At 44.8% G+C, this 25,828-nt stretch overlaps 1 long non-coding RNA gene across 1 annotated transcript; it reads left to right on the plus strand.

The window, feature by feature from the left end:
• Positions 1–881: 881 nt before the first annotated feature.
• LOC125706490 (uncharacterized) lies at positions 882–21,186 on the plus strand. Its single transcript, XR_007382003.1, has 3 exons — positions 882–1,085; positions 12,917–12,962; positions 21,098–21,186. It is a non-coding gene; the product is annotated as an uncharacterized LOC125706490 (long non-coding RNA).
• Positions 21,187–25,828: the final 4,642 nt, after the last annotated feature.

A 25,828-nucleotide genomic window follows, 5' to 3' on the forward strand; every position in this document is an offset into this window, starting at 1 on the left:
GGCAGGGTTGCCGTGCTTTACCCCTTTTCTTTAGCAGTAGTTTATGTACAGGCTATAGGGCAGTTGTGTGTAAGTGGAGAATAGAGAGTGCTTTTGTTATGCGTAACATTGGCGTAGTTCACCTGTGCGATCCTCTCTGGAATAGCCAGAACTCTTGTTTTATGAATGAAGTTCAGAAGGTTTACAATCCGAATAATAGGACATTAATTAGTCTACCGAAAAACACATATTAAGAAGTTAAGTTCATATCCGAAAATAGAAAACAAAATTTGCAAAACTAAAACTGCTTAGCTAGTGACCGATAATACTACTTGTTTTGACAGCAGCAATGGAGGCATGGTGGTGCAGTGGTTAGCACTGTTGCCTCACACCGCTGAGACCTGGGTTCGAATCTCCGCCTGGGTCACATGTGTGTGGAGTTTGCATGTTCTCCCCAAGTCGTCGTGGGGTTTCCTCCGGGTACTCCGGTTTCCCCCCACAGTCCAAAAACATGCTGAGGCTAATTGGACTTGCTAAATTGCCCATAGCAGTGCATGTGTGTGTGAATGGTGTATGAGTGTGCCCTGCAATGGGTTGTTCCCTGCCTCGTGCCCATTGCTTCCAGGATAGGCTCCAGACCCCTGCGACCCAGTAGGATAAGCGGTTTGGAAAATGGATGGATGTTTCTTAATGGGTGCGTTGGACTTGGGCTTTATTTATTTTTCATTTTACCAGGTAAATTAACTGAAAACCACTTCTCACTGCTTTACGTGCTTTTGAGGAGAAATACAAACATCATGCAGCATGCATGCGTTTAACTAAACTCTCCAGCTAATAAAGGCAAAGTTGTGTCGTCACAGAGACGGTTCCAGTTTGTGCAGCCAGCTGAGAGGCGCTGCACAACCCGTCTTATGTCGTCTTGCTCTCGCGTAGTTTTGTACCATGTGACATGGTAACGCGCGGGGACGTTTTGCATTGTCATCTGACCATCTAACCATGATGCATTGCGTCACGACCAGAATGCATTGCTTTAAGCGGCTGCATGAAGTCGAACGCAACTCATGTTACCTTTTTCACGGATCGCGAACCACATAACAGCTTATCAGGTAAGTAATTATACCATTTTAGATGTTAGACTATTTTTGGCCAGGGAGACTTGAGGGAGTTTTGACTGAAATTGGATTGTTTGGTCTTTCATACACGATGTGGGAGCAGGTGTCAGTCAGTACTTTGGCGTTTTTGGTCAAAATTTTCAGTGTTCCCGAAACAGTTTGCTCTGTGTTTTCTGCACTCGTCTATTGGTCTGTGTAGTAGACTAATGGGAATCTTGTTTAGATTTTGAAGTTTAAGCTTATGTATATTGATTTATTCATTAACCAAGCTTAAATTTCCTATTTCTCGTGTCAAATATTGAAATGTGATTAAAGTGTGATTAATTTCGATTAATCAATTACAAAGCTTCTAATTAATTAGATTCTTTTTTAATCGAGTTCCACCCCTAGTTTCAGGGCAATTGTAGGGGAATTTTAATCAAAAGTAGAAATAACGACTTCAATTATATCGCGATAATTATTGATATCAACTTGTATGGAAATAATGGGATAATTATTGCCATAAATTTTATTGAGGGGGACCCCTGCCCCCGGCTGCTGACATGGTAAAACTACACGATGACTAGCAATGCAAAGTTTGACTTTGAGGCGCCCTGATTTATGTACACAACATTAATGCAGAATAGCAGCACATCTCACCCAAAGTCTGCCATTATTAGCGGTATCGTACAGCGGAAAGTTGCCTCACCTTTGTGACATTTTTCTGGCTCTCTGGCCTTATTTCTGGAGATTTTTCTGGTTCGTTTACTTTTTCATCGTGCCTATAGAGGATCGAACCAGACAGTTATAAAGAGACTCAGTGTAGATGCTGGTGGACACTAGAGGGCAGCACATACAAAGATGGGGGGAACAATTCACATAACTGAGCTTGCAGCCAAGCAGGAATATCGTGCTATGTACTACATGCGTCCTAGAGAAACAGACTGTAGTGACCTTGACAGTATAGTAATGATTAACAGCGTATAAGTACACAGGAGCTCCTGTAAAGGTTTGCAACGGTAGCAGAACATGTGTTACCAACTACTTTTGGAGTGATCAGTGTACATTATGTGTACACATAGCAGTTATAATATTCAGGTTGTGTTGACACTAATGGCCTAAGCTGGTTTACCTCTTGTAAGCTAGAAGTTGGAGAGGTTCTGAAAGCATTGTTTTGTCTACTTACTCTCCTGCAGGTTTACTGCTGCCATGACAAGGACAGAAAACACACAATAGTGAAGTTATATTAAGTACCTCTGAATGTTCACCCACACATCAAAGTTCTCATCCAGGAAGGTGGAGATCTTAATGTTTGCCTTGCTTTTCGCTTAAAATAACATTATATTAATAATTAATATATAGTTTGAAATACACTTAACGACCGTCTTGCTGTTGACTGTGACATTGCACTAGGTCCCGAGGCTGTTCAGGACACAGTAAATGTAGCTTGTTGTATGCACTGACCTGGTCTCCGCTGCCATCTGTTGGAATGGGTTTGAAACAGAAGACAAGCTAAGTGTGGAATTATAGGATCAGTGAAGACGGATAAATGACAGTGAAATAGCCACATGTGACTGAAGCAGGATGGGTGTCTGAGTGAGGAGTGCAGAGAGCTGAGCAGTAATAGCTTTGGTGCTTGTGCCTCTCATGGCAGGTTCCATTCAGAAAGTGAAGCAGGCATTAAGTCAGACGTCATCTGCAGGCAGAGCATCACTGTCTGCCTGCTCGGTCTTTGGTGACGGCTCCGGTCAATGAACCCATTCTGTCACCCATAGCCACCACAATCCACCATACTTGCATTCATGTGGCTGTTCATTGTATTTATTGAGCTTATTGTCCTGATTTCCCCGCTATTCAGCGTTACAATACTGTATATTGGGGTTTCTAATACTATACTATTTCGTACCTTTTTGGTGAGCAGTGGCTACCAAAATGATATAAAGTACAGCGTATTACCTGATATTTTCAATAAAAAAGGACAATTACCAACAAATGATGCCATCGCAGCGAACGTGAGGCTGAGACCGAAGCGTCACCCTCTGTTTCCCGCTGAGAGACGCGCCGCCTGACTCATTACCCCGCGCGTGCAAGTTACCTCAGGCCGGCGTTCACGGTTTGACTTCTGAGATTCAGATCGAGTTCTAGGTCTTTTTTTTTTTTTTTTTACGGGTTGGTTCGGACTTTTAAGAAATTGGAGTTCTAATGAGTCCTGAGTACTGAGGTGCCACTCTACTTCCTATTTGTACCACCCGCACTCCATTGCTGCTGTTGTGAAACTCGCACACAAGTTTTTTTACTCACCTGCACTTGTCAAGTGTCAAGTAAGGTGGCAAAATAAGTGATTTTATGTTGATTTGTTTAATGCAGTGTTTGTTAAACCGTTTCCCAGGGACCCACGTTTTTGCCCCCTCCCAGCTCCTGGGAGCGGGAATGTAGACTTGGGGAAGAGCAAATAAGTGGGACCATCTGGGGGTCTGGTTTGACAAACTCTGGTTTAATGCATCGTGTATACTGATAGCACAGGAATGATCTATTGGCGCGGTTCCGGTTCCCACCTTGGTGTGTGTGGGGGATGCAGTGGGTTGCGGCAATGCATTAGTGACCCCACTAGAAAGCCCGGTTTAGCGCTCCCCCTTGGCTGCTGTGGGTCGACAGGGAGGTTTAAATGGGTTAAAAAAACCAAACATTCCTTCCCTGTTCAGTGCTGTGACTGTTACCAGGCCATTACGATGTCTGCTTAATCCTTCACAAACTGACACTGCTGATCCCCCTAATACCTGTCTTATGGAACTCCCCCCCCCCCCCCCCACCCCCCCCCCCAGCTCAGCGAAAGGGTCAGCAGATTAAAGAGAGCTGGTAAAAAACCATCTCCATATGGCCTCCTGCCGTTGTATCTCTCCTGTTATTTGCACTCTTTTTAAATCATGTGCACAAGTACAGCACACTGTACGCATGACTCCAAACAGGCAAATCCCCACAAGCAGGATCACGCAACATGCCAGTCACATCCTTACTTGTTTACTTCTGTGGATTCGGTCTTTTGGTTTTTTGTGCAGACGTTGCCTCTGGTGAAAAATAAGGAAAAAAAAACACAATACTTTTACTACTGACAATGATAAAGTGAACATTTTAATGACCAGAAAAACAACAGTAATATTTAAAACATGGATTTACTCGCATATACTTGCACATCGCGTATACCTGTGGGGTTTCTGTTACGATTGATTCTGAGAGGTATGTGGTGGAAATCTCTTAAAGGTGGAACAGAGGTACAGGAGTATGTGGTTTAATTAAGCATTTTTTTGGCTGACAAAGTATAAAAACAAAAAAAAAAAAAAAATGGGACAAGGCCCCTTTAAGAAACCTGCATCAATTCCCTAAAACCCCCAGAATGCAATTTAACGTGTCAACCTGTAGCTGTTATACCACATCCATGCTTCTCCAGATTTGCTGTAACCCCTGTCCTGCATTCAGCTAACTGACCCTGTAAAATGTCCAATATGGCAGTCAGTCCAATCTGGGCCAGAGGGTATTACCTGTTAGCACAGAGCTCCGGGTCACCAAGACAACCACTATGTCACCTTCTGCTAGCACACAATATAAATTCAAATGTTCCTGTACATAAAGAACTGTATTTATGGTGGCAGCCATTATACTCTATTAAGCACTGTAATTCTGGCTGTCAAAACTATTCAGTCCACCAACAGCAGTAATTTGCCCTGGTTCCAGTTGTACTGTCAGTAAGAGCACATGTAAACGTGAGATTAGAGTCACGGGTAAAGGATTTTTCAGTGTTGTTGGAAAAATTATCTTCACCTCCTTTTGTGACCTTGTCTTGAAACGTCCCATTTTCCTGTTGGGAAATGAAGAACGTCTATTAGCAGTATAAACTTCAATCTTTTGTTCTTTTACGCCTGAAGACAGTGGGGAACCTGCAGCTTTGTCATGAAACTGTCCAGACTCACTTGCGCATCTATCTGGCTGTTTTTCCCTTCATCCGGTTTTCCAGAAGGCTCTGGAGGTCGAGGAACTACTTTCACAACCCAGCTAAGCATCCTGAAATGGAGCAAGGAGATCAAATTAACACGCAGGACAGTCAGAGAGTCCATCCGTCGCAGTCAGAAGCTGGCCTCTGTCCCAAAGTCGTACTCGCTCATACCAAATTAAAAATTCCCGATGAAACAGTTAGTACAACAAAACCATGAGACTGAAGAAAACGTCGCCTGATCTTATCCGACGTTAAAAGCTTGGTGTTAAAGCAGAAAAACAAACATTAACACAGAAGCCTGGTCAAACAGGATGGATACCCCTGCTGTTATTGGCATTAAACTAAACTGCAGTTTTGTAATTAGTGGTGGGGGGTCACAAAGCCTCATCAGTGATTTAACTTTGACCCTAATCTCTTGCAGACTAGCAGACTGGCAGGTAACATCTGAGATAAACTGACTGCAGCAGTTCCTGTCGCAGGGGAACAGAGACAACCAAAAGTGGGAGCTTAAGGGTGAATGAAATAACCTTAGACATCACAGGGAAACTCCGTGCTCTTCCTATAAATCTACTGGAATTGTCATCGGTGGTGGAAACAGACAGCTTCTTTCCTGGAGAACCACGCAGACCTCAGGCCACGTGCAGACCAGTGTCTGGAACTGCCAGACCCACGTTCAGACATTTTAGATTTACAGCTCACCCTATATAATCACAAATCACCTCTAGGCACCTATGGATCAGTTCTGCACATTTGGCAAATTCTGCGAGCTTCAAATTCGATGGGTTTTTAATACCTACACATTAGCGGAGAGGTGTTTAAGGTCGGTTGTCGATTGTGACCGAGGTTTAATGAGTATGTTAACTCAAGGCCGTCTAAAAGAACTTTAGTTTTTTTTTTTTTTTTAATTTGTATTTTTAAGAGGCAAGCTGTGTAAACATCTCCCTGAGTGTTCATGCACCTGCACCTCGTGGTGTTTGCTCCAGGAGGTCAGCATCCTGACTGGGTGATCGCATCATCTTGGCGTGGTGCCCACAATTTGTATTGCGAAAGCGTGACATTTATACACCTGTATGCTTAGTTTTAACAAGCCAGATGACAATAAATTAGACAGCAGGGAGCTGGGGCCGTCCAGCGTGGTGAGGTGACTTTGTCTGCTTCCCCTCTCTCTCTCTCTCTCTCACACACACACACACACACACACAGGCAGCTAAAAAAACACACACGGGTGTTTTTCACCCGGGAGAAAAAGAGCTTCACCCTATTTTAGACTGACTTCACTGTTTTCCCTTCAGTGACCTGGCCTACCCATTAGTCTCCAAAAACATTTTAGCGCCATCATTCAAATGACCTAATTTTCACTTTCCTGTAGACACGCTCCACACTCACACTCACGCACACGCACTCCTGCATCACAAATTAGCACCAGATCCCTTTTTGCAGTTTGCCTTGAGCTCTGTCTCGGTTACTGTAAATGACCTAAGACTTACAGTTACCTCACTCTAAGTTATGCCAGAGACCCCCGCGAGCAGCCCCTGTTCCAGTACCTGAGTAAAACTCAGAAACCCCTGAGCAACAAACACTTTGCCTTCAGGAACAGGGAGATAGATGAAGTTTTACCTGTGTGTTGGGTTCAGTTGTACCCTGGCGTTCCAGAGGCAATGAGGCAGCCCTTTGCGGGAGAGTGACCGGCTTCCTGTGTGGATTAGGGCGAGTCGGAATTCTGCTAACAGGATTACGGCCTGACGGACAATAGGCCACGTGAGAGAGGCCAGACCGGATTAACCCCAAAGGACACCTAAGCGAGTATGAAGCGTTCGGACGTGAGCCTGAGAGAGGGCACTGAGGTGTAGTGTGCATCTTTCTACAGTGACTCACGAGTCCCTTTCCAGGGCTGATGTGTTACTGGCAAATGCTTCCACCTTGGAGAGAGAAACCACGAAGAATAATAAAGGCTCTTTAATCAGCCACACCTGGCCAGTTTCCGTATCAAGATCAAAACGCAATGAGAAGTTTTCTTTGACATAAAGCCAGTGAGGGTCCTCATGGGGTCCCTCGGATGTCTATTGGAGCAATTGATGACCTCTGACCTCTTTTTTTATGGGGGTTGCAGGTACTGGATATTTTGATGAGTGGTGTGTCTTCGGCGGTTAGTCTGGAGACAAACCATGTACAATTAATTAATACTGTTGCAAAAGCCATTTCAGTGTTAACTAGCCTCTCACGCTTCTCGCTTGTATACTGGCTAGACATTGTGCTATTACATACAAACAGAGCAAACCACAAATGGACATACACAAGTATTACACACATGACCAGGGGTAGAGGAATACAGACTGAGGATTTATGTGCCTGTATGCTTAACTAACCCAGGAGAGTGCTCTGGTGAGGCTGGGGGGTGTGATATTGCCGACAAAGCAAAACAGGACAGTTTCCGGAATGATTCGGAAAGGTGAATCATTCAAGCATTTAACTGAAAATAAAAAGGCTGATTAATTGGTCACGCGGAACAGCTGTGAAAATATTCTTGCGCAGTTCTGACAGTAAAGATGTGTATCCCCCACTGATGCAGGACGTAAGGGGCATTTTAGCGGAGATGCATTATTAGCAGTTTCTACCTCTCATTAGTTGTTTTACTGTTAGGTTGGTTGTCTATAAGAGGGTTGGGTCTTAAACACAATGTAACGGATGTCCAGAGCCTGGTTATGAGGTTCTCTGAGGTATAGAGGTTCTCTCAGGCTAATGAGAAGGCCAGCATGGTTATGAGGTTCTCTGAGGTATAGAGGTTCTCTCAGGCTAATGAGAAGGCCAGCATGGTTATGAGGTTCTCTGAGGTATAGAGGTTCTCTCAGGCTAATGAGAAGGCCAGCCTGGTTATGAGGTTCTCTGAGGTATAGAGGTTCTCTCAGGCTAATGAGAAGGCCAGGACACAATAAGGTTGCTAATGTGGTCTGAGGGGATTACTAGCTACCTAAAGACTATAATTCCCATGTTAGCTGAAGAAAGGATTTCAGATACCAGCCTCAGTTTCTTCAGCTACACTAGATTAGCTCAGGAAATACAACATGACCACGTCTCCTATACACTTCAGCCTTAAAGGTATCAGTCCGGCTTTAGATAAAATACAGAAAATCCTGCAGCAACACAGAAGAACAATATGAGATGTTGTAAGGTGTCTGTTTTTTGCACGATCAGTTTCAAATCCTCTGATTGGCCTGTAATGACCTATAAAGTAATGATTGGTGCAGTCCTGTTTCTGACTATCCATTTCCCACAAACTCTCATCCAGTGCAGGCTCATGTTGAGCTTTAAGTCCATCCCTGAAACTTCAGGGCAGGGGACGTCCTAGACAGAACGTCAGTTCATCACGGGACACACCCTCCACTACCACGAGGAATTTGGAAACCCCAGTGCACCCAAGCCACATGTTTCTGGACGCTGGAAGTAAGAAGAGACCCATGCGCACTGAAAGAGAGCCAGGGTAGGGGTCAGTGCCACAGCCACACCCAGCACGCCCCACATTCTCTGTTCGCACAGAAATTTTTGTTCCAGTGCTGTTTTAAAGAATAGCATTTGGCATTATGATGTCTGTAGAAATCCTATTAAAAGCAAAACTAAAAGAACGGTATCAAACGCTATCTTTTACCGAATTTGTGTTGTTGTTTATCTACCTGGGTCATTTTATGACCTTGCATTTTTGTGCCGCATATTAAACAGTATCAGTTAAATTGTGATTGAATATCACTATTACACTCATGTCCCACCTGCCCATTAATGCATACAGTCTTCTGGTACAACCTGCCAGTCGTGTGGCTGCGATTGAATACATACAGCATGCAGATGCATGTATCAAGAGGCTCAGTTACGTTGCCACTAAGCAATGAAATGGCTACGATTCATCTTCTAAGCGACTTTGAACGTGCTGTGGTCACTGCCACCAGATGAGCTGTTTCCCGCATCTTAGAAACGGCCCCCACCTTTACATTTTAGACCTTTCTCTAGAACACGGTAGAATTTTCTGCCCAACTGTGCAAAACTCAGGATAAGGAGAAAGAAGACATTAAGAGTCGAGACCCAAATGGGGATGAATCCATCAGGTTTTTAAACCTCAGAGGACAGAATCCAAATGCTGTACAGGACTCCACCCAGCTGGACAGAAAGGAGCAGTTAAATTTGGGGAGTTGAAGGTGAACTGGGGCAGGCAGCTAAAGCTACTGGGAAAGGAGCATGATTGGAAGAGACAGGGGAAAACAAGACAGACAGCCTGGGATTAATATGCTTAATTGCTGAGTAAGATAAGAGTCAGACAACGTGGGGAAGATATAGGGGAGAAAAGAATGGGGTAGAAGAAAATAAAGAAGAGATTAAAGCGACAGCTTAGAAATACCGAAAAATTAATTATATTGCAGTGTAAAATAGAATACAAGTATAAAAACGAAAAAGGATAAATAGATGAGGTATGTGAGGAGGTAACTAAAGTGGCAGTGTGTGTGTGTGCCAAAGGTGCATGCAGTATGCCATATAAATGTGCAAATATACAAGATACTGATTTGTACGTACCGCATATGTGTGCATGCCTTACATTAAAGAAGGATACAAGACTGAACACAGTGTGCTAGGAATGAGAATCTCATGGCAGATAATGAGCTGCTGATGAAAATACTCTTACGGCTGGAAAAACATTGATTATAACAAGTGCGAGTTAACTGTGTATCTTTAATGTCACATGAAACAAAATTTTCAAACAAAATACTTCAATATGGAAAAATAACAGGAAAAGTATCAGAAAAAAAATCCATGTGTGTTTAAATTTTAAAGGCAATGCTGCACTGCTTTGCGTCTTTGCGAAGTCAGTATTCGGTTTTGAATTTGCTTTGGGGTTTTTGATACTCCCATCTGTCTCTCTCTCCTCTACTCCCATGCTTGCTGGTTTTCTTTGAGTCGCACGGTGGTGCAGTGCCCAGTATTGTTACCTCCCACCACTGGGGTTAGGGGCTGAGTCTCCACCATTTGCATGTTCTCCCTGTATCATTGTGTGGTTAATTGAGGTTATCAAATTGCGTGTAGGTGTGCCTGAGTGAGTGTGCCAATGCGATGAGTTTGCGCCTCATCCTGGGTTGTTCCCTGCCTTTGTACCCATAGGGTCTAGATCCTCAGTGACCCTGAATAGGACAAATGGTAAAAGAAGATGGATGGATGGAATTTCCTTTGATACATATAAACTGCAATTGGGTGGTATAATCATGCTCTGTGGTTGGTGTGGTGGCTCACTGTCCACCCCTAGGTTTGAGGATTTGAGTCCTGTCTCCGCGCGTGTCAGCGGGTTTCCTCTAAAGACATGCAGTTAGATTAGCAGTCATCTTTAAATATAGTTAGTATATGTATTTATGTGCATTCCTTTCTAGGCAAACCCCAGGTGTCCCAAACAGCCTGCGATAGGCTCCAGGACACCCCTTCCTGTAACACAATGGTCACGGCTTAATGGTAATCCACACATTAACTGAAAGATTCACTGTAGATGTTTCACAGCCTTTGTCCTTCAGGGAGTCGGATAGTGAGGTCGTGTAAACAAAGAATCTGAGCATAAAAGGGCATCACACAACAGTCAGTGTTTGTGCATCCGTGGGAAATGTCCCGTTTTGCTCTAAATTTCTAATCTACCTCTTTGTTTTTGGGTTTACCCAAGAGGTACCTTGGGTAATCGCACACAACATCACACACAACATCGCACACAACATCACACACAACATCGCAACTTGCTGGAAGGAGATACAAACGTTGAAGGCCATGTTACGCTCGTCCTGAAAATGGATAGGTAGATCCTACACTGTACCGGGGTCCCGAGCTGAACCAGGGATTCCGAGGGCCAATCGAGGTTCCATCAGCAACAGACATTTTTTTGTGTAAAGAAATGGTGCGATCTGAGCCTATCCGATCCGTTCCTTCCAGGTCCGGGTCTTGTATAGTGTACATGTGTGCACTATGTGCATGTGTGCACTATGTGCATGTGTCCTTCACCTCAGAAGGTTACAGATTAGGTTTTGTGGTGGATTCCCATTTTGCCAATGTGTCCTTGGCTGGTGCTTCTCTCTTATCCTACCTGCTCCCTCTCTATCTAATCTGTTTGCTTCGGTAAACAAAGTGTTACTCAATGTTTTACTCATGCCCTTGTGGCTTGATTGTGCTAATTTATCAAGTTGCATCCCAATATTCCGACAGTGCTTCTGCAACTGGCGAAATATAAAGCGAGACACTACGCCACTGTTCAAAGTTGACAATGAAGAAATATGTCTCCTGCATATTGGTTTGTGCCGTGCTGATCCACCTATTAGGCAACATAGGTGGCTTAACTGGGGGGCCATCTTCTGAGGGGGTGTCTACTTTGGAAGCCAATTTCACTTTGCCTTGGCCAGGGGTGCCGGTGGTGAAGCTTGCCTTGGGCACCACATAGACTTCAGCCAGTACTGTGTTTGGGATTTGAGGCTAAGGACATGACTGATCACGATACTGAACCGTTACAAACACACAGCACCTGGGAAATGGGGGACCAGACCATTTCCTTCTTGGGATCTGTAGAACCTGACCTGACCGTGGGTCCCCCACCGCAGTGCATGACTAATCCATTCTCCAGGTGACGGGAGATGAAAGGGCTTCTTCCCTCCTGATGGAGCTCCTTTTAAAGTGTGCGATTGACTTCACAGTATGACATAAAAACTAATGCAGCGTTTAGAGTTACGGCCTGGGAACCACCTGGATCAGCCAACCTACTGCTGATCCAGCACAGAATGGGGAAAAAACTGAAAAATGACCCGGAGAGATTGTGGTTCTGGTTGGAGGAATAAGACGCACTGGGACGTAATTGATTTGTATTGGGTTTTTGATTTATTTGGGCAGGTGCTGCAATTTGACTCCTCTGAAACACAATTAAGAGATACCTTTGCATCTTTGCCATCTTAAGTCCTAGGAAGGGCCCTGCTTTCAAAGGTACTTGGCCTAACTGCCTTTAAGATATCGTTCTCTGTACATGGGTAAAATTGCAAGGGTCTTTTGGCTATTTGGCTAATTGTAAAAGCATGAGGTTGAAGAGTGTCTTTTTGGTTATCAGTGTGCAGAGCAGGAAGGTCCATTTCTGCGTGTAGCTGTCCCCGTCAAATTTGATTTGACATGATGCTCAGTTCATGCAATATTTTCTGTACGATTCCTTGCCTCCTTTGGGTAACCATGCTGAGCCATCATCATGTGCCCAATCAGTATGTTTCCCAGAATATTCCTGGCTATAGTTCACTTTCCTCAGGCTCAGCCTTTGAGAATCCCTTTCTGTCTCAAAAGCAACATTATGGTGATTATGTCACCCCTATATTGTTTTTTGACCATGTGGGCTTGGCGGGACTCTCAAAGCAGGCTTGTGCACTGTCAATATTCTGTGTCCGCTGTGGGGACAGTGTGGAGGCATGTGAGGTTGTGGCTGAAGGTTATAAACATCTGAGTCAACTTGTCAAATGTCTGATCGGACAAATCTGTTGCAAAGCCAGTAACTTGGAAGGGGTGCCGGAGAGGAAGTCCACAGCAATCTCACTCATCTGCATTCCTCTTGGAATCTGGACATCTTTAAGCAGAATTCCCAACTGTCCCTCTAACTGATTATATTTATTATGCCTACAAAATAATAAGCATGGTTTTCCAAACCTGGGAAGGGGTTAGACAGAATGCTTTGGTGTAAGATGATATCACGGAGGACACCCTTGCCTGTCTCTTTGATCTTTCTCTTCTCTTTATGCTTTTACATATATGTAGGCCAGCTGACAGTGTTTGACATATCGCTCCTCAGCTTGGCCCCATGGTTCCCTTTGTTCCCCCGCAGGATGCCGATGGCACCGTTAACGGCCTGGCCTGCCTGTCCGGCGATTGTATGTATACCTCTCTGCGTATTTGTGTGTTTGTCAGAGCTAGTCTTCAACCACAGTGACTGTGTGCTTGATTTATAGTTGGTCTTTGTAGGTCCTTCTCCTGTCAAGCAGCCCTGATCTACAGTGCAGAAAAAGCACATTTGAACTCTATCTTCTTCTCAGGTCTTCTAGGGATACACTTTGGAATCAAAATAACTTCCAGGGCTACATTAATACATCACACACAACATGTTCTGATAACCAGCTTGCAATCCTTCCTTACTTTATTGATTCCCATTAAGTTAAATGTCAGTGATGTAAGTAACCCCTAATATACTGAAGCATATATTCTCATACATTGAATAAAATTTGACAGCTTCTAGATTCATAAGGATACTTTAATTTTGCGATTTACAAAGACTGAACCAGCTGAGTATTATGTTACAAATATATCAGCTGTCATCAAATATATTTTGCCTATGGAATATAGCCAGCTTCTGTTATGTCTAAGAATGTTCCAGAAAAGTAGCTTCTTTGTGCTATAAAAAATGGACATTAATCACTATAAAGAGCTTGCAGAGAGCCTGTAAAGCTGTTTTTGATCAAATCTGATGATAAATGCAATAGACCGAAGCTTACGCTAGGAATATACTTCTCTTCTAAAGAGCAAAAAGCTAGTCTAGTTAACACTATTGGAAAAAGATACTTTCAGAGACAATGTTTCATAGGAAATAGACTCAAGCTTCTCACTCATCTGCAAAATCAGAAATTACTTTGTGAAAGCTTGAAGCAATTGGACCTTTTTATTCAGGAAATGTTTTAGGTGCCGGTCGGGAACAAAAGAACAATTAGCACCTACTTGCATGTTGCACTCCTCGAATGAGTGCCATGAGTCACTGAGTCGCTAACAGCCTGCCCTTGCATGTTGAGGTAGACATCTTCAAGTGCAGCAAGTTCAGTGTCACAATGACTGCACTGTAGTCTGTGCCTTTCACCCCTTACATTCTTGATGAAAATGCAGCCCTGCTTTATTACTCATGCTTTATTACCCCCCTTTATTCCCATATCCTGTCTCTTCCTGGGGAGATGTATTGTGCTCGGGAAAACAGTGAAACGTTTTCTGCAGACCTCAGCCCTTTCCCCACCCTCACTGCCCCTCGGCGTTGAATAAGCTCAGGTCGTCCATCAGCTCGTCAAGGGTCAGCAGCATTATCGTCTTGAGCAGACACACCGCAGTGACGTCTCCAGTGACGTGCTGGGACATCTCCCGTGGCAATAAACGAGGGTCATGCTGCCAGTGCACCCACTCCTAATTGGGCATTGCAGTGGACCCGGAAACCATAACAGTTGGTTTTCGTATTCCCTCCAAGGCCGCAGGAATTGTCAACCAATCTTGTTCTTCCTCGCCGTACTTTAACAATTATTGCATTAGTATTGAGCAGGATGTGGCTGTGGTCGGCCACTGCATTTTTGGCTTGCGTTTCACACATATGATTTATGTCCTCCTTGGCTGGTTTGGGTGCGGGACATAGCGCAGACTCGTTAATGCCACCTACCACAAGGGAGTGCACCAGTCTGCTCGGCCCTTGCTGCCCTACAGCTGCAATGAGGTAATAGTTCAATTCCCCTGTCTGACTGAGAGAATATTATCTGGCTTGGAATCAGGTACGATGATTGCCTCTTTGAATTTTAGATTTTGGTTGCTTAGCTGAAACTTTCTTCCAAATCAATGTACGATTTGCTTATTTAAACAGCTGGGGTATTTTATTGAGGCAATTTATGTGAATAGTAAATTTATGACTCATTTTGAACATCTCGCTAAAGGTTTACTCCAGGCTGCCACCTTGTAATCGGAGCTCTGTGGAATTATTTTGTGCAGGTCACAAGTCTGTAACCACTGCACACCAGTCACCCCCTTTTAACATGGGCAGAGAAACCTATAGATTTCTTGGCCTCTCTTTCTCATGGCTCTTGGGATTTCACACGGTGATAGATTTCGTCGCTGCGGTTTCTCCTTGACGCCAAAGTACACTCTATTGTCTCAGGCTAAAAATTCATGCCACATGCAGTTATCTAGAGCAGAATTAACCATATTTTCTCTGTTTATTCTTTTCAGTAGTGGGGAATAACAGCGGTGTCTTAGTGTGCAGACAAGCTATTGACACCTTCTTTGATCTTTGGTCTGGGCCTCTAGCTCTGAGTAAGGGGAGTCATCCCCATTTCCCTCGATGACAGCAGTTAATGGGGTCCCGTCCCCTTCCTGTTAGAAAGTTTGACACCTAGATCTGTCTACAGCTGTCAGGCAACAAAGTGTTAAGCAAACACAGTTTACTCTGGTTGTAATTCTGCTGACAGCACTTTGTTATGGGTTGGGATGGGGGACGAGGATGTGGAACTGTTATGGATGGTTGTGGTTCAACTCCCTGGGGTCGACTGTTAGACAGGAACAGAGGAAGAGGTTCCATTCCAGAGGTGTGGGATCTCTGAGCTTAGTGTTCAAAGCCCACCATCTTGCCCCACAAGAGCTGTCCTGTGTTGGGTTTCACTGCAGTCTCGACCTGACATCACGAAGAGTGTACATGAGGTTGAGCCAACTATGCCATGTGGAACATTACTCAGTTTCATTCGCTAATATTTGCTACCAAAATGTTTACGATGCTAATAAAGTGGTTTGAAAGTAAACACACGCAAAACATTTAATGAAAACATGACTGCAATTGACTAGAAATGTTCCTGTCTGCCGGTGACTCTGGAAACGTCTGATGACTTGGCCTGTCAGTTACTGAAGCACTTCCTGCCAAGACTGTGGGTAAAGACAGCTGATAAGCATCTTCATTTTAATGGTTCCATCGCCCATCAACAGGCTCCTTTCAATTGGACTTGGTCAAGGAAGACGACGCCCCCTCCCTTCTCTCAGCACATGGGCACTTGGGTAGTGGGACTGACAGATAGCATTCATCCTGCACGTTCACAAATGCTGTCGAGAGGAATACAGGCACAGGTGTAAGAACCGGAAAAGGCGCGGGGCCCTTTGACACAATTCGATGCAGTGATGGAATTGAATCTCTGGGTGGCAGTGTTGAGAAATTATGCTATCATCAGTCAGGGAAGGACTGTGCCGTCTCCAAAGCACATTTCAAACGGCACTATGTCTGAAATAATGTATAATGTACTAAGGGTAATGAATGAAACTGCTCAAAGAACTGTGCCCTAGTACACAGTGCCTTACAGGACACAATGACTCCATCACATCAAGAGGTAAACGATTTAATCAGGGGGCGATTGCGCCATCACAGTGACTCAACAATGTCGAACTAACAGATTTATCTCAAAACCAGAATGCAAGAAATTATTGCTGTATATTTCAGCTGCCCTGATAGTTCTTTAGTGTTTGATCACCAAACTTAAACACCATTTTCGTATCTTATTTCACATAAAGCTCAGGAAAAAATTGAGACCACTTCATATATATATATTATGTTAATATATTTTATTTATTTAATCTGATTTTTTAAGTCCTGGTTTAATCCTGGTTCCACTGGCAGGAGGCTACACTGCACAGCAGGCTGCAGCCAGGTTCGAAGATTCTATGACAGCAATACAGGAGAACAAGGTGAAGCAGGAGACACCAGAAATAACCAGAAAGCAGCCAGATTGAGTGCAGAAGCATCAGCTGATCTGGCAGAGCCTCATAAATCGGAGGACGACGTTAAGTAACCTTCAAAAAGAACGGGAAACATTAAGTGGTGTGAGGTGCACTGCTAGGACAATGAATAACAGGCTCCTAGAAGCAGGACTGAAGACCCATAAAGGAAGGAAGAAGCCCTTCATCAATGAGAAGCAGGGAAGAGCCAGTCTGGAGTTTGCAAAAAAGAAATATATATATATATATATATATTTTATATTACACAGGTACATACCCATAAATTCAAAAATGTGAGCCATTGGTCTTTTACTTTTTCCAGAGCTGTACTCAAAACATTCTTATGCACTGCATTGTTTACTATACCTGACTTATTATGACCCAAAGGATTTAATTCCGAAAAGGAAATAAATGATATTTTGGTGAAAAACAAAACATTAGAAAATATACAGAATTTGCAACGACTCGATCCTCCATAAACACAGGATACTCCTTTCAGGTCTGCGTTACGTCTGAGTCAGCGCGGAGCTAAATGCATCTCTTGTTTGGTTGTTTTTGTGTAACAAAGACAAGGGAACGGTTCAAGGGTATGTTTCCTCCTCACAACATCCATCAGTGTCACGTTTCACCTCAACAAACCTCAAAAACATATGGAAGTTGATACCAAACGTTTCATGACTTGTGAGTCATTGATTAACATTTACTCCCCTGCAAGGTCAGGTTCTCTATTATTGTGCTGCATTTTGAAGAAAGTTAGGAAATCATGTACACAAGCTCACAGATGCATGCATACGCGTGCATGCACACACACACACACACACACACACACACACACACACACACACACACACACACACAGTGATGTAAACACAGGGAGCCTATTCACCGGGCTGCGTTCAGTAATTCATGAATCTCTGCTTGCGGTTCATTCTGTTCCGCCACGGGGTAGCCCGACGGACTCTCCTTCTATGGCACTTGTAGCTACAATGTAAACGCACTTCCCCCTTGGCTGTGTGACATGCCCCTGAACAGCTCTACGGGATCTGCAGTCTAGCACAAGCTGAATTAACCAGCAAGTCATACGCTAATTGCAACAAATACGGCAGGACAAGGCTAAATGGCCCATCATGCTGACTGAGCACCAGTGCAGGGCCCAGACCAGGCTGCTAATTAGATGGTACGCAGCAAAAGTAATGAATGCCAGTGAGCGATGATTATGGGATAGGTATTGATTTCCTTCTAGTTACAAACTGAATAAAAGGAACGTAGATCCATTATGGTGTCATAATCCAGATGACTACCTATTTGGGGCAACGTTTCTGAAGACTAATAAAGACAGCAGGCTGGATAAGCGCGGGATTATATTATTGCATTACAGTGCTGGGTTCAGTGTTATGAGAATCGTTTGGCTTTCTTATATGTTGAAATACTGTAATCAAATCCTGTAATAAAGGAGCTGTAAGATATGGGAGCAGAGGTTGTGCAAATGGACCCAAGTGATACAGTGAGGCCTGTAATGAGATTGGTGATGTGGGGAATGTAGGAATGGGACATGAAGCCCCCGTTTATATGAAATCCCAGCCCCATGTTGTGGCAGACAGTGCCTTGCATTCCCTGACGATTAGAGAGGAGCCGCTATGGCCCCAGGTAGAAGTGGCCAGGTATGCTGGTTCAGTGACACCACGCTCACTTCGGTTCGGCTGCGTTCTGAGTGTTGCGCAGTAGATTGTCAGTTAATAACTGTCATTGGCTCTGAGGTGAACTTCTTTGTTTTCCCTGTGTCAGGCTATATTTGTCAGTGTGAGGGTCTACAGTTCATCAGAGTAGTTGGGCGGAGGTTTGCTTTTTATCCTTTCAGCAGCACTGCATGCCAGTGACTCTTCTTGGCAGGTGCTGGGGCAGATTCAGGCAGGAGCAGCATGGGCAGTCCCCCGGGGGGAGGGCATCTTCTGAGGAGCTGGTGACTTTTCAAACTTCTGGCGCCACAAGCCCAACCCCCCCCCCCCCGTCTAAACTATTTAACCATTGCCATCCCCCCGCTCCCCAGTACACGTATCTTTTATCATCCATCTCAGTAATTTAAGTTCATGCTGCAGTGAGTGCCAGTCCCAGCCAACGTGGCACCCTAGGTGGGCATCCCCACTGGCGCCCCCTGTCTGAGGAAAAGTCAAATTGGCTGGCCGGTCAGCACCCCTCAGAAGTTGGCGCCCAAGGCAGCCGCCTATGTCACCTATACTGTTGACCAGCTAGATTTACATATATACTCCTGAGTACTGGAAAAAAAATGGGCAGTGAAATTCTTCCTGTTCACTGAGCCTTGCTTAGGCCACTGCATGGGCTTTGACCCACACTGCAGTGTGTCTCTAAGATCTCATGTCAGTCCCTTAGAAAGACGCATACAGTGCCTGACGGGAAGGAGACACGCCACAAACAAGCAGCAGGTATCCTCAGATCATCTTCTAACATGCCCTCCTTTGTCTCTCATTTCTCATATCACCCTTCATCACAGGATTCATTACACTAACCCTAACACTGTCAAAGACCCCCCCCCCCCGCCCCCCCGGTCTTCTCATGCAGTGTGCTGGATTAATATGTGTATTTATTTTCACATATGACCTCTTCACATAATATTTCAAATTAATGTGCATATATCAAATATAAATTTCCTCTTCGCCTCCACCATGCTAAATGCTCGCATTTCCCCATATCTTCATGGTTCCCAGTAGACATCAAATTCCCTGACTCGGCAGTCTTGCACCAGTGTGTTTGCTTCCCGAGCTGTTTTACATCATCAGCAGGGCCGGTAAGGGGGCCTGTTTCCTCAGAGGTCTCCTCTATAACTGCTGACCATGTGATGTCAATTCAATGCAGGCTTGTTTTGTATATTTTTCCAACAGGAAAAGGTCTATCGACGCCCCATCCCCCAACCTTTCTGAGTTTATTTCACCCATTTCTAATGAAATCATGAGTGTGTGCGTGTGGGTTAGGATGGCTCTGGGATGTGTAAGGCTTCCATGTGTAACCAAGAAAAAAAATTCCCTGAAACAGATGTAAAAGACGTCAGGGTGAAATAGAGAAAGGCTGAGAGAGAGAGAGAGACTTGTCTCAGCCAGTGATAAGGACTGAAGATCGACAACTTTCAATTTTTACAGCACATCTGAAACCCTCACAGTTCCATGTATCTTCCAAGATCAACAGTCTTTATTTAATACAGGTACAAACCACCAAAAGGTGTGAATTTTTGTAGGATTTTCAATGCACATCTACTGACACACACTGTCCATGGAAAGAAAAACAGCTCATTGAAAATTACAGTAAGTCACCCCTCGTCCTTTGTGTCCTTAGACTTCCTCAGTCATTTCTTGCCAGTGAAGTTACTAATATCAGCACCAGTTACCGGTTTTTGTTCGGCAGGGATGGAAGTGAAACGCAGAAGCAGTAGAGTTGCATTTTGAATGAGCCGGTGCAGGGCTACACACAGACCCTGTCACCTCAGCAGTTTCTCTAGTGGTTGCCTAACTCGTCACAAGCTGTCAGAAAATATCTATGCTTTTAAGCCAAAAGTACTGCGAGTCCATTTGCCAGGTGACAAATGTAAAATAAGCACATCAGCTCCCAAAGCCGTGCCCACCTCCAGGAACCGACCGGGCCGAGCAGATAGTGGAAGTGGAAGCCCGAGGTTCAGGGGACGTGTTTGTACCTTCTGTGTCAGGGGACGTGTTTGTACCTTCTGTGTCAGGGGACGTGTTTGTACCTTCTGTGTCAGGGGAAGTGTTTGTACCTTCTGTGTCAGGGGACGTGTTTGTACCTTCTGTTTCAGGGGACGTGTTTGTACCTTCTGTTTCAGGGGACGTGTTTGTACCTTCTGTGTCAGGGGACGTGTTTGTACCTTCTGTTTCAGGGGACGTGTTTGTACCTTCTGTGTCAGGGGACGTGTTTGTACCTTCTGTGTCAGGGGACGTGTTTGTACCTTCTGTGTCAGGGGACGTGTTTGTACCTTCTGTTTCAGGGGACGTGTTTGTACCTTCTGTGTCAGGGGACGTGTTTGTACCTTCTGTTTCAGGGGACGTGTTTGTACCTTCTGTGTCAGGGGACGTGTTTGTACCTTATGTTTCACGGAAGCTTGGTTTGCAGTCAGAATTAGATGCTACCTTCCAGCACAGCGCTTGGGCGGCCCAGTGGCTTCCAAAAACCTGCCAGTCACTTGCTGAAGGTGGTGATGCTCTGAAGGACACCCAGACATGCTCCTTCACACTTGTTTACTCCATGAACATCTTTTTCATTCCTTGTACTACACATTTGTCGACGTGTTGAAGGGTTACATGTTTTGGACAGGGATGTTGCTTTAGAAAAGTATCTTATTTTAAAAATCCAAAGGCAAAGACAAACACGATGTCAGTTCTGAGCTTTACCTATTAAAATTATATAGGTCATTAATTTGGATGGCTCTCTGCTGGCTAGTAATTTTACAGCTTGTAAATGTACGCGATGATTTTCTGTTTCCTTTGACCAGGTGCCCCTGGCTTCTGCTGTCGCTTGTAAACTCTTGGTCCCATTCCATGAAACTCCAGTGGCCAGGCCAGCGGTTCCCCTGCATTGTGCCCAATTAAGGTCTGTCTGTCCGCTTGTCTGCCTCGCCTGCTCTTCCTCCCCTTGCCACCCACGTTGCTGCAGGATGAGAGGTGTTCTATGAGCGAGCCTTGACTAGCATTAGCAAGCAGAAGCTCTCGTTAGCCTAGAGGAGAGATTTCCTTGGCTCAGCCCCAGTCCATCTGGCATCGTCATCCAAACACAAGGTACCGCGGAGCCTTTCCGGTGAGCCACCCCGAAATATGTAGCATGTCCCTCTCCACTCCTTTTTTATCCTCTTCTCTTTCTCTCCGTGAGCCCGACACTCCTTGTAATTTTGCCCCATGATTGAGGACTTTGTTGTATCCTTCTGGAACACCATAGATCTCCAACAACAGCTGCCCATGAGCCAGATGCTTCATATCCTGACTTCAGTTGGCTCATTGTATTACACAGTATAACGAGTTTAAGTTAAAATAATCTTTCGAAACAGTAGAAAACTTTTGTGTACTTCCGAGTTTTCCAGGGAAACCCAAGATATTCCGATAAATAGAATTAGCCTTCTTTTCCTTATTTTTTAAAAAGTTTTCATCTTTTGTGAGAGGATTTAATGTAATTTCTCTTGTGGCGACATCTGAGTCCAAATAAAAGACAGAATGAAGGAAAATTGGGAACTTCTGTTTGTCAAGCACTAGGGTTTGATGCTTGTCTTAAATCGCAGTGTGTACAGCATCCATTGAAGTCTGACTATGTGATCTATGCGCTTCCCTTTCCAGCAAAGGCTGGTCCCAAAATTTCCATGAAAAAAGGTAAAAATAAATAAAAGTTGTTTGGAATTCTACTCAAGGTGTTCCTTTGGATTGTCCCTATGCAGTTATGGATGGGCTCCAGGGTCCAGATTCCATGCAACCCAGTACTGGACAAGCAGGTCAAGGACGGATGGATGGGTGGATGGATAACATGAATTCGGTTCTGCCACACTTTGGACATTTCAAAGAGAGAGCTTAATCTGCAGTTACTAATTGAGGTACATGTAAATCAACTGTGGTTGGATTGGGCTTTGGCTTTGGATCAAGTGGCCGTTTGTGCTTGGTGGGGATGTGTGGCACCTTGGTTTTCTGCTTAAAGCATTTGCAGGATGAGTGAGCAACAGACTGAATCTTCTCATAATTGGAAAGTGATCTAGAGCTTGGATCCTGTCATCCACGTATCCCTCAGCGATGTACCGTCTGTCGGATCGAGCGGACACACTGCAGACATGCACTCCATGTGTCTCTCGTTGGAATTGCCGCAACTTCTTGTGGAAATATTTCCGAATCCTGGGTCCCTCCTATAGCTCTTACACACAAGATCAAAAGCGGGACCAGTGAGTGGTTGTTCCCTGTGAAGGACAGCCAAGACTATGTGTTTGTGTCGTGAAATGTACTCACTGTGATTCATTAACGTGGGCATTTCGTAACAGTCGGCGAAAATGTGAACTCCGGCACATGCGTGTGTTTGTGGGAGATCCTGCGCTGCTCTTTGTGGCATCGGCCCCGGGATCTGAGAGCGTGGGCCGCATACATGCCTATTAACCTGGCTCTTAGGTGGGGAGCGAGCCGTTTACGTCTAAGTGGGTGGGTGCAGCCGTAACCAAAGACACTTTTTCCCTCACGACAAATTGCTGCCTTAATTAACCACGAAAAAGCCTTCCAGTCCGGCGGCGACAGGGACAGGCATGGAAAGACATGGCGTAGGGCTGTTGGATTGTCAGTAGTCAGGTCTGATTGCCAAAGTGACATGATCTGGCTGGGGTGCCATTTTCCAGCTCAAGCTTCGATTGGGGCCAGCCTACCCCACCCTAGAGCTCAGTGGAGGCTGGGGAGAAGGGCTCCACACCCCAGCCAGCCATAGAACTCTCACTTTCTCCATATGCAAGGGCCAAACTCTTCACTTTTATTCATGTGGTTTATGGTCTTCTAAGATCTTTCATCCCCACCCATTCCACCATTCCTCTTCTCCTATATGATTCCGACCATCTGGGACAGACTTATTTGGTTTCTGAGGGTGCTGCTTGCTGTGTGCTTTCTGGCCATTCCTGTCACACTTCTGGTCTCCATAATATGATCTGTAGCTCCACTCTCCACTGCATTTCAGGACATTGACTAGTTCATCTCCACTGTTTTGTGTAGAGGGCCTAGCTTTGAAAAAAGTATAAAAATATAAACCATTATTTCTAAAATGTCACCCTTTCTGCACGTCCATAAGTCGTGACACCTAAATTGACATTGTCTGCGACTTAATGAACATTAGAGATGTTCTAGATGTCCAAAACTGCCGCCTCCTATAGACTCTCAGCTGGCTTTTGGACCTCTGTGCCTGTAGCACTCTGTCCTCAGCAGAGTAGTCACATCTCTGTGGAACCTTTCAGCAACACCCCTGCCACCCCCCCCCCCCCCCCCCGACCCTGTGCCTCGACCGCACGCTTTTCTCTCACCTGCATATTTATGTGCATGGATATCTCAAAAAGCACAGCAAAAATGTACGAATGCCTTTGTACTTGTGCATATGTCAAAGTGGGGCATCATTTGAATATACGATCTTACTGTACAGGAACTTCCAGCAGTGTTGGATCCATCTAGGATTTAATCCGACACATTTCACTTACGTTCCATAGAAAAGAAGAATGTGTTTTACGAATGGCTGCCTGCTGTGACTGAAACGTGATTCAAACACCAAATTCAAATGTGCATGACGCTTCGCCCTCAACACGAGCAACTAAATGAGATGGAAGCAGTGGAAAAAAACACACTGCAGTCTACATGTATCCACAGGATTTAGATGAATGCTTTGGCATTCATAGATAAACTGGGAAGGCTGCATACAAGGGAAAGGGAAGGAATTTACAGCTCAAGGACACGTCCTCTTGTGACTCTCTGACACGCGTCCAAATGTCCGCATTTCCTTTTCCATGTGGAAATAAATCACAACCAGGCTGCCGGAGAACACAGTGAAGCCTGGGGTTTGTATGTTTGGGCATGTGGGTTTCTTCATAGGTTTTACTGTACGTCTGCGTGCGTGTGTGTGGATGTGTGTGTGTGCGTGTGTGTGTGTGTGTGTGTGTGTGTGTGTGTGTGTAGGCTTGTGCGTCTTTGCATTTGTGTGCGTCTGGCTGAGGGGAAATTATTCCTGAATCTATAAATGCTCACCAGCACCGAAGTCTCCGGCCAGCTCAAGCTAAAACACAGACCTGTCCTCCAAAGAAACCCCCCCCCCCCCCCCAAAAAAAAAAAACACTGCAGTAATACTACCCTGGGCTCTAATGAACTTCACCTTTAGCCCAAAATGAAAAGGAGAGAGGGCCAGCACAACATTTGCAGACTCACAGATGAGTGTCGCAGTGTTTTTTTTAATAAAGACCCGGTTGTGGGCCGTGGCATTGCACCTCCCTTTCTTCCTGTCCTTCTCTCTCACCTTCCTCATATTTTTTCTCCAACACCTTTCTCATTTCCTTCTCCTCTGGCATGTGCTAGATACAGAGCGTACCTCCATGAATTCCAATTGGCTCCCACGACGATTAAGGGAATGCAGGGCGGGCAGTTTGTGGGTGGAGATGGGGGGCTGGGGGGGGGGGTGCTGTGGTCAATTCAGTCTAGGATCCATTAGGCTGATGGGTTTTTTATTAAATTAGCTGAAGGCTCGGCTGATTCTGAGATGCAACCTTTTACTGGGCAGGCTAAAAGAGGCTCGCTCAATCACATTAGAAGCTTTATCTTATTTAGCCTGGGAACTGGGAATTATGATACACTATTGACAGGAAAAGACAAAGACCTCATAAATTTATAGGGAGAGAGAAGATGGGGTTGGTGTTGGCTGGGGGGTGGGGGCCTTGCATGTTATGCTTTTAGTTTTTTAAGGGTGATTGTGTATTCTGCTTAACTTTATAATTTTTTTCTGGCAAAGGCATTTGATCAGGACCATTTACTCCAAATGCTTGTCAACACCATTCACACCCCAAGTGTTTACAAAGCGGAGTTGAAACTTATCGACATACCTCGTTGCCGACACTTACGAGAATTCCTGCGTGCTGAAAACGCAAAGAAGACATACTTCATTTACAGGTACTTGGCACGCTCTGTTAAAAGGCAAATTCTTTAGAATAATGGGCACTTGCGAAATGTGGAAAGAAAATAAATGCAGGAGACTGCATTCCTTGGAATGTATCATTATCTTGTGCCGGTCAAATAAGTACAACTCAGATGTATTGAGAGTCCAGCTTAGGAGGACCCATCAACGCTGGCTAATTGCACTGAGACAAAACAACATCCATAGTACCACTGGCTGTTAAATGCTTCCCTGCTTGGGGACACGTCTGGCGACTCAATGAGTCCCACTTCTCGTTAGAGCTCATTAGTGGCGACATTCTGACTCCAACCCATTGCCACTCTAGACTCAACTCCTCCTTTTTCTGCCCTCAAGGAGCACAAAAGCCGCCGTCCGTCTGGAATGCAGAACGGCATCAGCCGCAAACGGAAAAAGTAATAAACAAATAAGACACGAGGTTCTTGATGTGACGCTGCGGTGCGATTTTTTCAAATACAGCAGGTAGACGACTGAGGTCAAACGTACATCTTGTGTTGAAAGACCTCTCACCTGCTTGAAAGCACAGCTTTTTAAATTGTCTTTGCTGAACTGA

The sequence above is a fragment of the Brienomyrus brachyistius genome, chromosome 13, assembly GCF_023856365.1.
Source record: "Brienomyrus brachyistius isolate T26 chromosome 13, BBRACH_0.4, whole genome shotgun sequence".
Lineage (NCBI taxonomy): Eukaryota > Metazoa > Chordata > Actinopteri > Osteoglossiformes > Mormyridae > Brienomyrus > Brienomyrus brachyistius.